This window comes from Nyctereutes procyonoides, unplaced genomic scaffold (genome assembly GCF_905146905.1).
Source record: "Nyctereutes procyonoides isolate TBG_1078 unplaced genomic scaffold, NYPRO_anot_genome, whole genome shotgun sequence".
Taxonomy (NCBI): domain Eukaryota; kingdom Metazoa; phylum Chordata; class Mammalia; order Carnivora; family Canidae; genus Nyctereutes; species Nyctereutes procyonoides.
In genome coordinates, this window is record NW_026575048.1 from 35,821,088 (window position 1) to 35,836,137 (window position 15,050).

The 15,050-nt window shown below is 46.2% G+C and overlaps 1 long non-coding RNA gene across 1 annotated transcript in view; it reads right to left on the minus strand.

Moving 5' to 3' along the window:
* Positions 1-653: 653 nt before the first annotated feature.
* The window catches only part of LOC129510984 (uncharacterized), a 63,813-nt gene continuing 49,416 nt past the window's right edge, over positions 654-15,050 (minus strand). The window contains exon 3 of the long non-coding RNA XR_008664724.1: positions 654-949. This is a non-coding gene — a long non-coding RNA (uncharacterized LOC129510984). The remainder of the gene's footprint in view (positions 950-15,050) is intronic.

The window sequence follows — 15,050 nt, forward strand, 5'->3', positions numbered from 1 at the left end:
ACATTTACGCCCATTCTATAGAATGTTTGGTTGCCATCCCAGAGGCTCAGATTTGAAGGGTGAATTGAAGAAACCAGGGCATCTACATGAAATGAGTAGGCTGTACATCCATGATGACTGTATGATGCCACCCTACACCTTGTGAGCAAAGCCCCAGCATTAGGCTAGAGGCACTGGGAAGACCAGGGTAGAGTTGGTCCTATCCAAATTATCTCTAGAACATGTTACACAGTATGCCCCAAAGAAACCTTGTAGAATGAAGAAATGAATGGGTGACTGATGGGTGGGGGCAGAGGAGGCAACTGAGAAGACAGAGGCCCCTAGCAGAAAGCTCAAGATCGGTGATGGTTTTGGGGGTCACCATTTGCAGACCATGATCAGAATATGAGTGAAAAGAGAGTTCCAAATGTCTTCCAGGGTTTTCCTCAAATGTCACACGGGCCAATACTGACTCTAGAGAGGTCTTCTAGAGCTGTGCAAACAAGGCTGAGTAATAAGAGATTCAAGTTGAACGCTCTTCTAAAGATGTCATCGTGATCTGGGTGGTTACGGCAGGGTTTACCCGTGGTGCTATAGAAATTAATCTCAAATGCTATTTGTTGTTCTTCCAGCTAATGCTTGAGTATAGCTAATAAGCAAACAATTCATTTTTCTTGAGTTTTGCTTTTAATGAAGGAAAAGGGATTAAGACACACAGGGACTGGTCAGATCAATAGGAAACTGGCTAGACGAGACTGTGACCACGACATCACAAACACATCATCGTGAATGTGGAGGCCCTTGGAGTCCACAGCAGTTAGGATCAGGCCCCAGGGGAAACCCTTCACCTGCACTCCGGCTGTGGGCAGCAGGTAGAGGCACTGGAGGGGGCCGAGTCCTGATTTTTCTGTGTCTGTGTCATTTTCGATCAACTGTGTCATACAGCTTCCTGTTTCATCTCCCAGTTATTCTGAAACAAAAACATGCATGAAAAACACAGGTCACTGCCAACCGCATTGAGAGACAGTCACTCCAGTACATGGAAACCGAAAAGGGAAAGACAGATCATAAATGCCACAGTAAGCTGGGGAATCAAATTTATCAGCATCTATTCAAATAGTGATAATCAACGAAAATTGCGGGTGGCAATGGGGAGGGGGGCAGGGCATTCGTTTAAAAATAATTCACAAGAGACTGAAAAGGCAGATGTTCCCAGAAGCCCACTACTTGTTTACTGAAAATTGAAGTTAGTTCTGACCGTCCGGGTCAGGGTCTACTGCTGGAACACACTGAGGCTTTTCCCCTACATGTTTCTGTTGGTCTCCCTAAAGGGTCACACGGGACTTTCAGGACAACTCCGATGTTTGCCCAGGTGATGCACGAGCACCAGTCTCCAATGGTCCAAAGGGATGTGAGAGAGAATTGTAGAATTGTAGCCCAATGAGGATGGACCAGGAGGATGGTGGTTGAACTTCCACTCCCCTATTATTTCCCCATCTCAGGAGCGTGAGCCTCCCAGGTACATGGAAGCATCGTGAACAGATGGGCTTCCACCAAGAAGCCTTAGTGAGGTGGAGGGAAGAAAAGAGAAGGGCAGCTCGTGATCAGATAAAGGAGTGGGGAGGGTGGCTGGCCAAACAAAAACCTTGACATGGCTCAGACAGCTCTAAGGACTATGGTTCTAATAAAAACAACTTTGCTACTTGAGACCAGTACGATGTGGCTCCCAAGCAGCACATTGTGGAAGCTTATTCTCAGTTCCCAAACAAGTGAAAGGATGATTCCAAAGACAGGCAGAGGTCCGGGTCAATTCAGAAATACAGACAGTGTCACCTCCCCCAAAGATGGTGGCCTTACAAGCCAGCTTTGTGCTTACATTTGTGGCTCAGACATGTGGGGGTGGAAGACAAGGCAGGAGACAGAAATGCCATGGGAGGGAGGTCAAACCTCACACCTGCCTACACTTTCCAGCCATCTTCTCTGACCAGGCAGTATTTATCATTAGTTAGAGAAGGAACAGGCTCTGCCTGTCTACTCAAAGCCCCCGTGGGTACTGCTGTCCCCTCCACATGCGACCTGCCCAAGATGCAACCCTGAGTTCACCAGGAAAACCAGCAGCCCCCTGCCCCTCCCCATTTCCTGACTTTTGTTAATGGCACAAAATTCTCTGTAAAAAGGGAGGAAGGGGCACATGATTTTGGAACAACCCCATCCTCCCCCTAGAGACTCATTCACAATGCACATACAAAAGACCCTGAGAATTTAGGAAATAAAGAAAGCTGTTGAAATTCATTTATTGTGTGCTTCCCAAACATATCTGGAGCAGAACCCTTTTCACACTAGCAGCCTTTGCCAGCGGGGTTCTGCTGAGTGGCAGAGGTCAAAGCTTCTCTTACCCACTCATCGTTCCTGCTGTCCCGACACTTCACAAGATAGTTGTGATAGTCTGTATTTATTTCTTGAGACTCTGTATTGTTTATCCTTATATCTTTCCCCTAAACCTTCTGTACAAGTGAGTTAGCTGATTCCCATCAACCCCTGCAGCCTTAGTTTTTTCCTCAGGAGCCCCATATGCCAGTGGCAGTCGGGCTTTCTGAGAGGTGATAAATTTGGTTATCTAACATTCTAGGAAGAATGCTGCCCAGATGAGTCTGCTGGGAAAACCAGCTTCCTGATTTGTGTCCTATGAGCTAGCATTTTCTAACGTGACTTAAAGTCTGGAAACTGGACACAAGATGTCTTATGTGGTGCCTCTCTGGGTGGGCAAAGAGAAACAGGAACGAAGAAATGCATCAGTGATGGGCGTGGGTACAAGGGAAAACCTGGTTCCTTTAGTTTCACCATTGAAATAGAGAGGTGGCTAAGGAACTTGTGCTCTCTTCCAGTGATTCCCCACTTTTGAGGGATTAAAAAAAAAAAAAAAAAAAGGTACAACAGCCCAGGCAGATGTTGGCAACAAACACTCAACCACGCAGGTCTTGACCTATATCACAAAGAGTGAGACATGGCCCGGCCTTAAGGATCATCTGGTCAACCTTCATTGTACAAGCACCCACATGGAGGAATTCAGCAATCTTCCTAAGGTCACACTGGAAGCTGACACCGCTGGGACTGAGACCTGGGGTCCCTCCTACTTAGATTCTGAATTCCAGCTTCCCCTATAAGACCTGAGCTAGCTCATTTAGGAGCTTTTGCATGGATAAGTAAAATCCATAATGACTCCATTTTGGCCTGGCTGTCTAGCTATCATTGAAAAAACTTAAGATAACACATTCAGGAACTTTAAAAGATTTGTCCTTCATTCAGAGCCAATCACACATTTGGCTTCCCATTTGCTGGCATCCACTGGGAGTGGGTGGAAACTGCCAGCCCGGTGTTGGACAGTCCCAGAGGAGCTTCAGGTCACATGTTACCCCTTTGCTCTTACCCCCTCCCCCCATTTGGCTGAATTATACTATTCCTGCCCATCTCTAATATGCAAGGGGCCCCAATTAGTTCTCCCCATTGTGTACACAACTTCCCTCTCCCTCAGATCCAAAGGATGGCCTCAGGGTCAGACACATCACACTGCAAATACAAGCCCTCATCAGGGACTTGATTTTCTGGATGTTCCCTGAGCTAGCTCCCAAACCTGGCCCTTTCTGCTCCTAATGGCAGAGGAACAGCTCTAGACATGGGAAACTGAGAAGGAGTGACAAAACAGTAGCTCAGACACCCACTCCTAGACTGGATGGTTCCCTGGATGGCTTCACCCAGGCCGCTTTCCCAGGCAGTAAGTATGAGGGCACAGGGCTGGGGAAGCAAAGCCATGGACTTCAACTGGCTGTAACGTCCACGGCACTGCCAATCCCTCACTGCTGAAAGGCCAGACCAGTGCCCCCAGTCACCAATGTGTAAAACGCATTATTCTACACTGAAGTCTTTTCAACGCTTGGGAAAATGACAAGCCAGGCACTCACATCCTGTTCATGCTGACTCACGGTGGATTCTGACAGTGTTGGGAGCCAACTTTTTAAGATTTCGAAACAGCTGCCCAGGGGGATAGGATGTATTCAACAGCACCAAGGTGTCCAGCTCTCAGAAGCCCACTGTTTTTATTTTTCAAGAAGTTAAAACTGAGAGGGCACAGCCAGGGACCGTTCGTTGCTTATCACAGACTAATTTCAGAGATAAGTGATATGGGTCCCTTGTGTAAATTATTAGGGTTCTATGCTGCCAGATGTATCAGGGCAGGGGAGAGAGAAATCTACTCTTGAGGGGCCCCCCTTCCCTTGTTTCTGAGGGGGGCTCCCATTTCTCAAGCTAAAGCCACGTAACTCTGAGCAGACTTAGAGCCTTTCCTGAGGGGATCTCCCTTGAGCAGCAGTTTTCGCAAAGTGTTCCACACATCATTACAGACCTACATGTGGTTCAGAAACACTCCGTGTCCCTCAAAACCCCTGTCAGCAGAGCATGAGCCTATCCCAGGGCGGCCCCAGAACACACCCAGATTCTCCTGGCCACCACTTATCGAACACATTCCATATGCCAGACACCATCCCAGAAGTGCTCTCTCCCTTTGGCATGACATCGGCCTCTCAGGTTGGCGCCATGAGGCTCATCCCTCCCACCTGGAAGGCCAGGGAGGGCACCATAACTAGTTAGTAAACAGTGGGACCCGGATTCCCACCTAGCATCCTGATCAAGATGTTCTGGCCCTCTTCTGAGAGGAACAGGAACTCACAGGTGATTCACATACCTTGTCTCCCTGTGGATCCTGGGAGTTTGTCCACCCTCTGGTACAGAGAGATGCCTATTAAACATCTCCCCCCAACTCATACCAAAGGTGGGAAGAGAGACCAGAGCGGGCAACCCAAGGATGGCCCTCACTGGATTATTGCCTGTGGCAGTCAGGCCATCGCCCCCTCACCCTGGCCACTTTCTCTAGCCTTAACATAAAACCCACTTTTCAAAGAATTAAACCTCAAAACACTTTTAGCAGACCTATAGTCCGGTTAGCACTGTGAAAGCTCCAAATTACCGGTAAAGTTGTCTAGTTACCGAGGGATGCAAAGTTCGGAAGGGCTGGATTTCCCGCTATGGCTCAGCTGCGCAGGGCACATGAAGGGACCAGGTACTAGAGGGAAGATGGATGCAACCAACACGTTCCATCAGACGTGGCCCTTTAGGTATTGCAATCACCCATGGCCTATGGCCCTCACCAGGGCTTCTCAACACTGGCCTCTGAGCCAGCAGCATCACATCACATGAGAATGTGTCAGAAATACAAATTCCCAGGCCCTTTCCCAGATCTTCTAGACTGGAAACGCTGGCCGTGGCGCCCAGGGATGTCTGTTTTTATAAGCCCCCGGGTGGGTCAGGTGCACACCCAAGAATCACCAGTGGTGACTGAAGTTCAGAAGACCCAGTGAAGCTCTCGGACATGGGGCCATGGGCTTGGTCCCTGGTGACTGTGGGTCACCACAGGTTGACCACATACTGATGTTCTCTGTTTAGTTAACTGTTTGCAAGTCCCTCACCAGATGGTTCTCTCTTGAGGTCCCCACAGTGGCAGGAAAGAGCCAGCAGAGGCCATCTGAGACTTTCAACAAGTTCTTGGGGTGACTTGGGGAGAAATGTTGACATGATGTGTCCCTTAATCTCTTTTTCTGGATGCTGCTCATCTGCACAGCATGAGCTGAGCACTGTGGGATACTAAACCGGCTTGAGTCACTCCCCCGGCTCATCCTTTTCTCTTCCAGCCAACCTGCCCGCTCCCCGACCTGCCCTGACATCTGGGGGCATTTCTCCCCAATAAAAGAGTAGGAGCTGTTTTCACCAGCTTGACCCTCCTCACCACCACCCTGGAAGGAGAAGTGGGGGCAAAGCCCACTGTGCTTCCGAGCTCTGCTCACGCTGACAACACGCTGGTGGTGGGCACCTGCACCAGGCCCACGGGCGGACAGGTAGGCGGCAACATACAACCAGCTACCCTTCCCCCCAAAAAAAACATTAAAAAGGTTTATTATTTAAAAAAAAACTAACCTCATACAGGAAGTAAGAAAAGAAGAAGAAAGAGGAGGAGGAGGAGGAAGACAAACCCAGGCTACGACACTGAAAGTGGCAGAGATGGAGGTGCACACAGATACCACAGCATTCCTCAGTTTCCACTGTCCCCGTAGTAGGGGCGGTGGGAAAGGGCAGGGGGGACCCCGAGGAGGGGGAGGCGAGGACTTACAAGGCTGGAGGCGGCAGAGTAAAGAAAGGGACTATGAGTCACGCCGAGGCACAGCCTCGCCAGACGCAGGGCAGGGCATGCGGTGGGACCACGTCCCATTCAGGGCCCTCTCTGCAGGTGTGGCCACGCCAGCCAGACTTGGAGGAGACACCTAAAATGGAAACTGCCATTCGAGATTGTCCCACGCACCGGCTGCCTCTCCTGTCCCACGCTCTGCCCTCCTGTGTGTTTCAGGTGAAGACACAGGAGTTGCCAGGTCACGATCAACTCCCCGCACGCCCCCTCCCAAGGTGCAAGCCTGGCAGCAGCCAGCTAGAGGGGCGCCCCCACGCCGGGCCCTACAAGCCGGCCCGCGGCCGTGCAGCCCTTCTGGACCGCAAGCCCAAACTGGCCTGACCTGCTTTGGTTCCATGGACACTGACACGAGGCCACTCCAAGACAGGCAGCAGGAGGCAGGCCAGATGCTTAACCCAGAGTCACCGGCCCTCGCCGAAACGTAGCGCAAGTGGATTTTTAAAAAGAGGGGTATGGGACTCACAGTACCCACTCAAGGATTAGAAGGAGGAAAACCAGTGACACTAAAGAACATTTCCTCTTTCACAGCACCAGACAGTAGGAGAACAGGAAATAGGAGCCCTCCCTCCCCGTGATCAAAAATAAATACAAACACTGTAAAATATGCACGCGTTGAAAAGATATCAATCAAGAGGATTTCAAGTCATTGCTATCGCTGTCAAAGAAAGCCCTTGGTCTTAAAAAAAAAAAAAAAAGAAGAAAGAAAGAAAAGAAAAAGAAAGACAGAAAGAAAGAAAAAGAAAAAACTGTACAACAAAATCTCAAAATAGAACCAAAACCTGCAAATCATCCTCAAGAGTGTATTAGGAACCCATGTCTTAGCAGGCTGTTGAAAGGTTAATAATTTTCCTACCGAAACTGAATGTGGGTTGTGAAAGAACATTAAAATGAAGAAAATTTCCCCGTGGCTGCTATTTTATTATCACCAAAGCCATCAAGTTTCAGTTTGAGTTATTTGTATTTATTTGTGAAAACAAAGATTAGATAAGTAGAAACATAAACCTCATCCTAATTATTGCCCAGGAGTATCTGATTTTTAAGACAAAAAAATAAGACCACCCCCCCACCACACACACACACACAGTCGAGGCAGAAGTCAAAACAACGGAGATCAGAGACTGTACTGCTGTCTCCTTTTATCACTTGAAAAAATGTATTGTCTCGTGTCAAACATTAACATTTCTGTACAGTCTGAGAAGATAATTTGAGAGTCTGTGTGTCCAACTGATGGCTGAAATTTTTCTCAACCGCATGCTCAGGTAGAGAGCTTTTTTTAAAATTATAAACAGTGATTTTTGTTTGACTCTTGCAAAAAAAAAAAAAGGAGTAAGAGCCACACCATTTAATGTTGCAGGCCTGAAACAATGCCATTTAAGTGCTGCCTTCAAAGATCAAATTCTCAGCTTTGAGACATTTATGACCAGGTGGAGCCTGGATGAGACATGGGGTTTAGGGGCAAAAGCTAGATTTCAATTCAGATGTGTGTCTCAGATGCCAGGTGAGCAAGCTTTGTTTTCTGGGGTTTTAAAAGAAATTCACTAGATGAAATGGTTAAATCAAAATCTATGGGTGAGCAAAAACTTCTCTTCACATACTTCCAGCACAACATAAACATCAGAATGAAAAAAAAAAAAAAACATGCAAAAAGACCTTCAGTGGTCTCACATCACCGAACAAACTGTTTTTCTACCTATTTTGTGTTGCTGGCTTTTGTTATCAGCCCAATCGGCAAATTGTGGCCAATTTTGTCATGGTTTAAGCAGACATTTTGTTCCCAAACTGCTTTCAACATTTGAGCTACCAAATACAGTTTATGAGAAATTGAACAAGCCACAATACAAACAGAAAAGGTATCTATTCTTGCTAAATTAACCCCTTTTAAGGTTAAAATGACACACACATAAAAGATTAAAAAAAAAAAGAATTCTAGTAAATCCAAATTTGAAACAACCAAATCAGACTTTCCTGGAAAAAAAGAATAATTAATGATTAACCCACTGATTGGATTTTGAAACCAACTACATGACATTCCCCAATTCTGATCAGCATTACACCATAAACTTGCTTTTAATGAGGCAACATGTCATTTTTATTTTACACACACACACATCAAATATTGTCTGAATATGCAGAGCAAAATCCTAAAGGAATCGATTGAATTTTGCTAAGGTAAAATAATCGGTTAAGCAGTTATTTACTACTGAAAATAAAGGACGCCCACGTAGTTCATCTTATATATTAATATTGAAACCAAATGGCAGTCTTATACCACAAATCATTTCATAAAAAAAATAATGAAAGTAGTTAAAATGAAAACACAGGGTTTTAATTTTATGAAACATTAAATATTGAGCTCAAAATAATAGAAAACTGACTTGGCTTTTTTAAATTTTGTTTTTGCTGATTTACAACAACAAATTGAAAATGAAAAAAGAATGAAAGAATCCTTGCTAAAAATTCGAGAATCACTACTTGGAAGAGAAGCAGAATGTCAGAGAGAAGACTGAAGAAAACTTGTGTTTGCAATCCTACCTCGTATTTGAAGGCACAGCAATATGTACACCATTTTTAGCCTTTTAAAATACCAGCATGCCCACACACCATCTCAGATTAAACCAAGGAGAAAATGACACATTCTGAAACCATTTTCTAAAGCTTCTTTTCCTGATAACACTCAGACGCTTACAATCAAATTAATGAGTTTCTAAAAAGCCCAAACAACTCTCCATAAAGAGACAGGACTGTTCACAACAGCCTGCAGACATTTCTAAATTTTTTCAGGCAATCCTGAGAGCATTAGTCCTGGCTATTTATATTTAGAAAAAGCTAAGCTGTTTGTAACATCTATATTAGAAAGAAATGCTACTCAGTGCTTTGGCTAATTAAATTGAGACACCATTGGAAAAACACCAGTAGATTGAGCCCCGGATCCCCCTCATTTCAAACAACTGAAAAGTTAGTTCACTCTTTTTCTCCACCTTCTTTGCACCAATTTGTATTCTCACAATCTCTTCAAACTTGAAAATTCTTTAAGTAGTAAAGAAAGGAAACACCCACAGCAGAAAGCAAGTCATTATTTCTTCTGAAAGTGGATTTCTTCCTAAATCATCGACCAACAAATAAACAGTAAAAAGAACTAAAAAGAAGAAATCACAAAACTCAGAAGGACACTGAGACTATATCCTGGCTGACAAAAGTTTAGCATGAGGAATTTTAAATCACTGGACACATTTGTGGACACTTTACCAGCTTCTTGGTGAGAGGCAGTAATTGCTTTTGGGGAGCTTGAACCCAGGACAGGATCAGGGTAATAATATCTTCTGGCAAGGTCATGGGTTACGTCGCTTCACTCCAGACCTAAAACATGTGATTCAGACTTGACACTTTATGTTTTTCTGTTCCAAGTCTTTCAGCGCTTGGTGCTTTAAAGCAAATAGCCTGACTGAAGCAAGACGAGAGCATTTAAGAACAAACAAACCAAGATCCCTTGAGGGAACACGACAATTTAATCGGGACAGGGAATGAGAAGGCTGGGGTAAGCACCTGAATTTGTGACCTTAAGAGATTTTTCTGTCTGAGGAATTTACCCTAGAATCTCTGCCCTTACCCCCAGCCAGCATCATCGAATGCTCACAGGCAGGAAGAGTCTGACCTTAGCCAATACTTGCCCACTCTCTTTAAACCACACGCATCCCCTGCCCCCGATGTCAGACCTGGGAAATGATGGCGATTTTAGTCATCTGGAAAGAGTGAAACATGACATGGTCCTGAAGCACTTTCTTCATGACGGCTGTCATTTTGACTCTGTCTTTACCACAACTAAAAAGGCCGTGCTCACGGAACAGATTCAGGTTCGCCCTCGACTCTCTCTGCAACCCGGGAATTTCTTGAGAGCCGAGGGGCACCGTATAGAAGCTTTCATTGGAGAAACAATCACAGCACTAAAGAAAGAAAGCCCCCACTTTGTTTTTGCAAGTGGATAAATCAAAATGTGAACTCTTCCATATTAAAAATAGTTTGCAGCCTAATTACTGCACAGGCAATCAGCTAACCTGTTCTTCCTTTTTTTCCTTTTCACAAAATGCATTTGTTAACAGCAAGATTTTAAAACACCCTTATGATCTTCAGAGGCATTCCCAAGTGGAAGTGAAATCATTACCCCACCCCCACCCCCATTTACTAGATATACCTTTTATTTGAAGCCATCTATCATGTATGAAATGATGACACTTTGGTAAAGCAACCTGGCTTTAAGGGTTAGGGGAGGTTCAGCTGTAAAATTAGAAGAGCAGGCTTTTAATTTTTTTTAAAAGTAAGTAACAGTTTTCCAGAATCTAGAAATAACTGCAACTGGGGAGAAGAAGAAGAAGAAGAAGAAGAAGAAGAAGAAGAAGAAGAAGAAGAAGAAGAAGAAGAAGAAGAAGAAGAAGGAGAAAAAGCTACATAGACAAGGATGAGAGAAGCCTGGTAACTCAGAACTCTTGACCTAGAAATAAGTGTCTCTCACATTTTATTTTCTATTTTTCACAAAGCAAACACAAATAGCTTTCCAGTCACAAACTGAAATGTGTTACACGAGTAAGAAATCTAAAATATATTAAACACCACTGTCTCTAAGTGAACACAGAAACAGGAATTGCATGTCTTGCTAGTGTGAATCTAGTACACCGTGCTGCTGGCACAGAGTGAACAAAAAGGCAGAACAGACCATCGAGAACAGGATAATTTTGGTCGTCAACTCAGGCTACAGCTAAAGAATTCTCCTCTGACAGGGTCTGTTAGCACAATTAAAAAGCATTGTGGATACCCTTGGACTATGAAGAGCAGAGTATGTTTCTGAGTCTAAAACTTTTCATTGATGTTGGCTTAAAAGCTGTTTAATTAGCTGTAGGATGCCAACCAATCTCTTTATCAAAGCCAGCTGAAAACAAAACTGAGAGAAACAGCTTGTGGTTTCACAAAAATGTATTTACATGAATATATTTTAAAGGGAGTTCGATCATTAGGTACGATGTCATCTGTGATGTGTGGTGGATTTGACATTTAAAGATGTCAGGGGTTGTCAGATTTATCTCTAGTCTATACTTAGTTTAGAAGTCACCGCTTTTGTGAGCAGACCTTGTTTTGCTAAATTCCAGCCCAGAAATCTGAAAAGACTTAATGCTTATTTACTGCACACAAATCCTCCTCATGTCCTCTCACTTCCTTACCTAAGATCTACTAAACAGAAAGTGGAGCCTCGGGTGACAAGTGGAATATAAGCCCACTTTCACACCTCGTCACAAGGATGGTGACAGAGGCGAACAAACCACAGTGAACAGAGCACCCAGGGAGAGTTATTGATAAGCACAGTGTTTCCTGAAATAGAGAAGGGTCCGAGTCCTTTAGCCCACTTCTTCACGGAGGAACATTCTGATAAGACGGGCTTTCCTTCCCTTCACACTTAAAATTGTCAACGGTGAGGAAAACCCAGAGCGACACCGAACGCTTTACCACGATTCTAGCTGCCTCGATAGAAGTCATATCAAAGGAGCCGAGCAAGATCTTGGATAAACACCCGCCCTCGGGTGCCTTCAGCCAGGGCCAGGGGTCAGTAGATTTGGTCTGTTGGTTTAGCAACCAAGAAGTGGTGCTTCACATTCTACCGAGAGAGAGGTAAGCGAATCACCACCACTTCACTCTTCACACAAGAACGAGGTCTGGCGAATGTATCAGACACTCGTCCACTCCTTTCCGAATGTCACTTTCCATTTTGCCTCATCTTTTGGGAGTGGAAATTAAGCCCTAAGACAAACGAAGCCGAAGACAGGCTGTAGCAGCCCCAAGTGAAATCACCACACTGTAGCCAACACCACCCCTGAACCACAGAACCTCATGCAGGGGACTGTGCAGATCTCTCAGAAAGGGAAATGGTTGTTGGTATGATGTGACAAAAATGTATATTCAAATGGGAAACTCTGTTCCCTACCGCGCTTCCACCTTCATTCACACCCTGTGGACCTCAAGGGGTATCTTGGGATAGTGCAGCTGGCAACGTTGTTTTCAGAGGGCCACAGAAACAAATGTTTTCTAAAACTGCACTATTCATCAAGTTACTTTCTATAGTTTGTTTTAAAGAAAAGGGTTTCTCCCCAAACCCAACTCTTTCATTGTGAATCATTTTGTTAAAAAAAAAAAAATGAAGCAGCAAACTTATTGTGATGACAGAAAAATTAAACAAGATGACAAAAAAAAAAAATGGAGCATTAAAATCTGCCCACATAGGTTGCCGTTCAACCCCAGGAGAGCCAGGCCAGAGGAAATCCCCACCCGGGCTCTGACAGAGCAGCTAGAAAAGGAAGCAGCACAGGGGCCCCGGGGAACAGGCCGGGGACGGTCATGATTGTAACCTGTCCCCTGCTCTGCAACTGTCTTCTTCGTGGGAGAAGGCAACCTCGATTCATTCTATAAACCCAGAGCCCCTGGATTTCGTTTATTGGGAGCTCTCTTCTTGCCTGTGCCATGGCATTCATCTGAGAAGTCACAAAAACGAGGGCACGAAGAACAGGAAAGCTGCTCTCCGAGGAGGAGAAGTTTCTTTCTCCCTTGGGCGCCAGGGAGCTCCACTTCTAGATTCTGAAAGGGCCCGTTCTATCAGCTTCTTGGAGCACCAGGCTGAGGTTCGGAGCCAGCACACAGAGGTCCCAGGGACGGCTTGAGGGGCTGGTTTGGAGAAGGACAAGCAGAGAAAAAGAGTCACGATGCAGGGCCCCAGCACTTCTGATGGAACTGCTCCAGAATGGCCAGGCTAGCCTGCAAACTAAAATGTGAAGTCTTCCATTTCAGCAAATCAAAGGGACTTCCCAGCTTGCCGGGACCTCCTTCCCACCTGCCCACGGCCACGGGCAGGGACAAGGAGCCAGTGAGGCAATGCGCGTTCTGCCTCCATAGCTTCTCCCTCCGTGGCGGCCTTTGCTGTTGACACAGTCCCCACGGCGGCGTCTGTGAGGCGACACCCCTCACAGAACCTTCTCTCTGCTGCTGCCCGTTGCTAGGGGATGAGCCCTGACGCTCCTCCTGGAGAACAACAGCAGGGATCCTCACTCGGCCAGTGAGTGAGCAAGCACCAACATTTCCGTTTGGTGGGAATAATCCTTAAAAACATCCTCATTTACATTTCCTCTCAGAAAGATGGCAACATCCGTCCCATTCTGAAATGTAGATTTTCTTCAGCCTAAGGAGCATTGGAGATGATGCCTTCGGGATGGATCTCATGTCCCTATTGGATTTCTGTCCTCGCTCCGCCAACCGCCTTGCCCCAGGTGACTGTGGGCTCTTAGAATACTTGGCTGTGATCTCACTCAGTTGTCAGCCTTTATTTACTTTTTTCTTTCTTTCTTTCTTTCTTTTCTTGGAGAGAAACAAACCACATTGTCAAAGCATTTGAAAACACAAACCAAAGGAAACTTGCTTTCCAGGCTTTAGCAAATGGTATTTGCCCACAATTTACTTCCAAGCAGTAACTTGGAATCCATTGCCGTTTTTTCATTCGAATTCATTTAGAGGCACAGCATCATGATTGTACCAAGCATCTGGATTTGCTTTTTTGCCAGGGATAAGTGAAGAGCATATTCTTGTCCTCAGACCCAGATTCACCTCGATTCTTGGGATGCGGTTTCCCCAACCTTATTATGTGCCTTTTGGGGAGGTGGCCAGAGTCTGGCCCCTGCTGGCCACTGTGACTCAGGAGTTGGTGGAGATGGTGAGAGCTGTTCTCTCTCTATCTGCTACCACCCCACACATAATGGAAGTTCAAATGTCACTCTCTGGGTTGAGAGCACCTCCTTCTACTTCTCCTTGGGAGGATGGACCTTGTCACCAGGCAACCTGTAGGCATCTGGGCTTCAGGCCTCCCTTGTGTGGTTCCTAGGTCCCACGTGTCTAGACTGGCTCCTTCAGGCTCTTGGGGCAAGAGGGCAGGGCATCCCTGAGTCCCCTCCCAGAGCAGCGTTTGGTGCAGAGTTGGCACCAGGTGAGAATCCCCTGAATGGCTTACGAGTGGTGGATGGATGTAGCTGGTCAGGTAGCATGAGCTCAGGACCCAGCTGCAGTCGCGGGGTTGACACAAGATGACTGGCACAGTGAGATGAAGAAAGTTGACAACTACCATTTGCTGAGGTGCAGTCCTGGGTGTGCTGTGTCAATTAGAAAATTTCCCCCCACCCCACGCCCCACCCCGAGCCAGATGAAGAGTATCTGGCTTATTATCTTTGTTTAGAGAGAAGCAAGCTGGCAGAGGTATGGTTAACCTGCTGCAGATGCCAGTGGAGACTTGGTCTTTGCGGGAACCATTCCGCAACCCTCGGAGCCCCTTCCACAGAGGCTTTCGGTCTGTATCTCCATGTGTCTGGCTGGACTGCGGTTTCTCCGGGACAGACTCTGTGTCTGGCTGACCCTGTCTGGCCAGCACCAAGCCCCCTGGGCGGAGAAGCATGTGTCTCCCCCTGGGCGGAGGGCCTGTGTGAGAGAAGTGGCTCGCCATCTCCTGCACACGAGATCTTCTGGGGCAAAGAGGAAGCTGTGTTCAGTACTGGGTGTTTGAGTGTATGCTAAAAGCAAAACATCAGCGGGCTGGAGAGAGCTCATCACTTCCACTACGCGTGTTGGTGAGCCTCAGGCTTCCCTCTGTTAAAAAGACAGAGCACTTTATGGAGGGGCCTAGTCCACCTGCCCCATGGTGAGAATAGAGGATGGATCAGGTTTGTTCCATCGTGGTAGGGTGCACTCAGGAGAGGAGAGG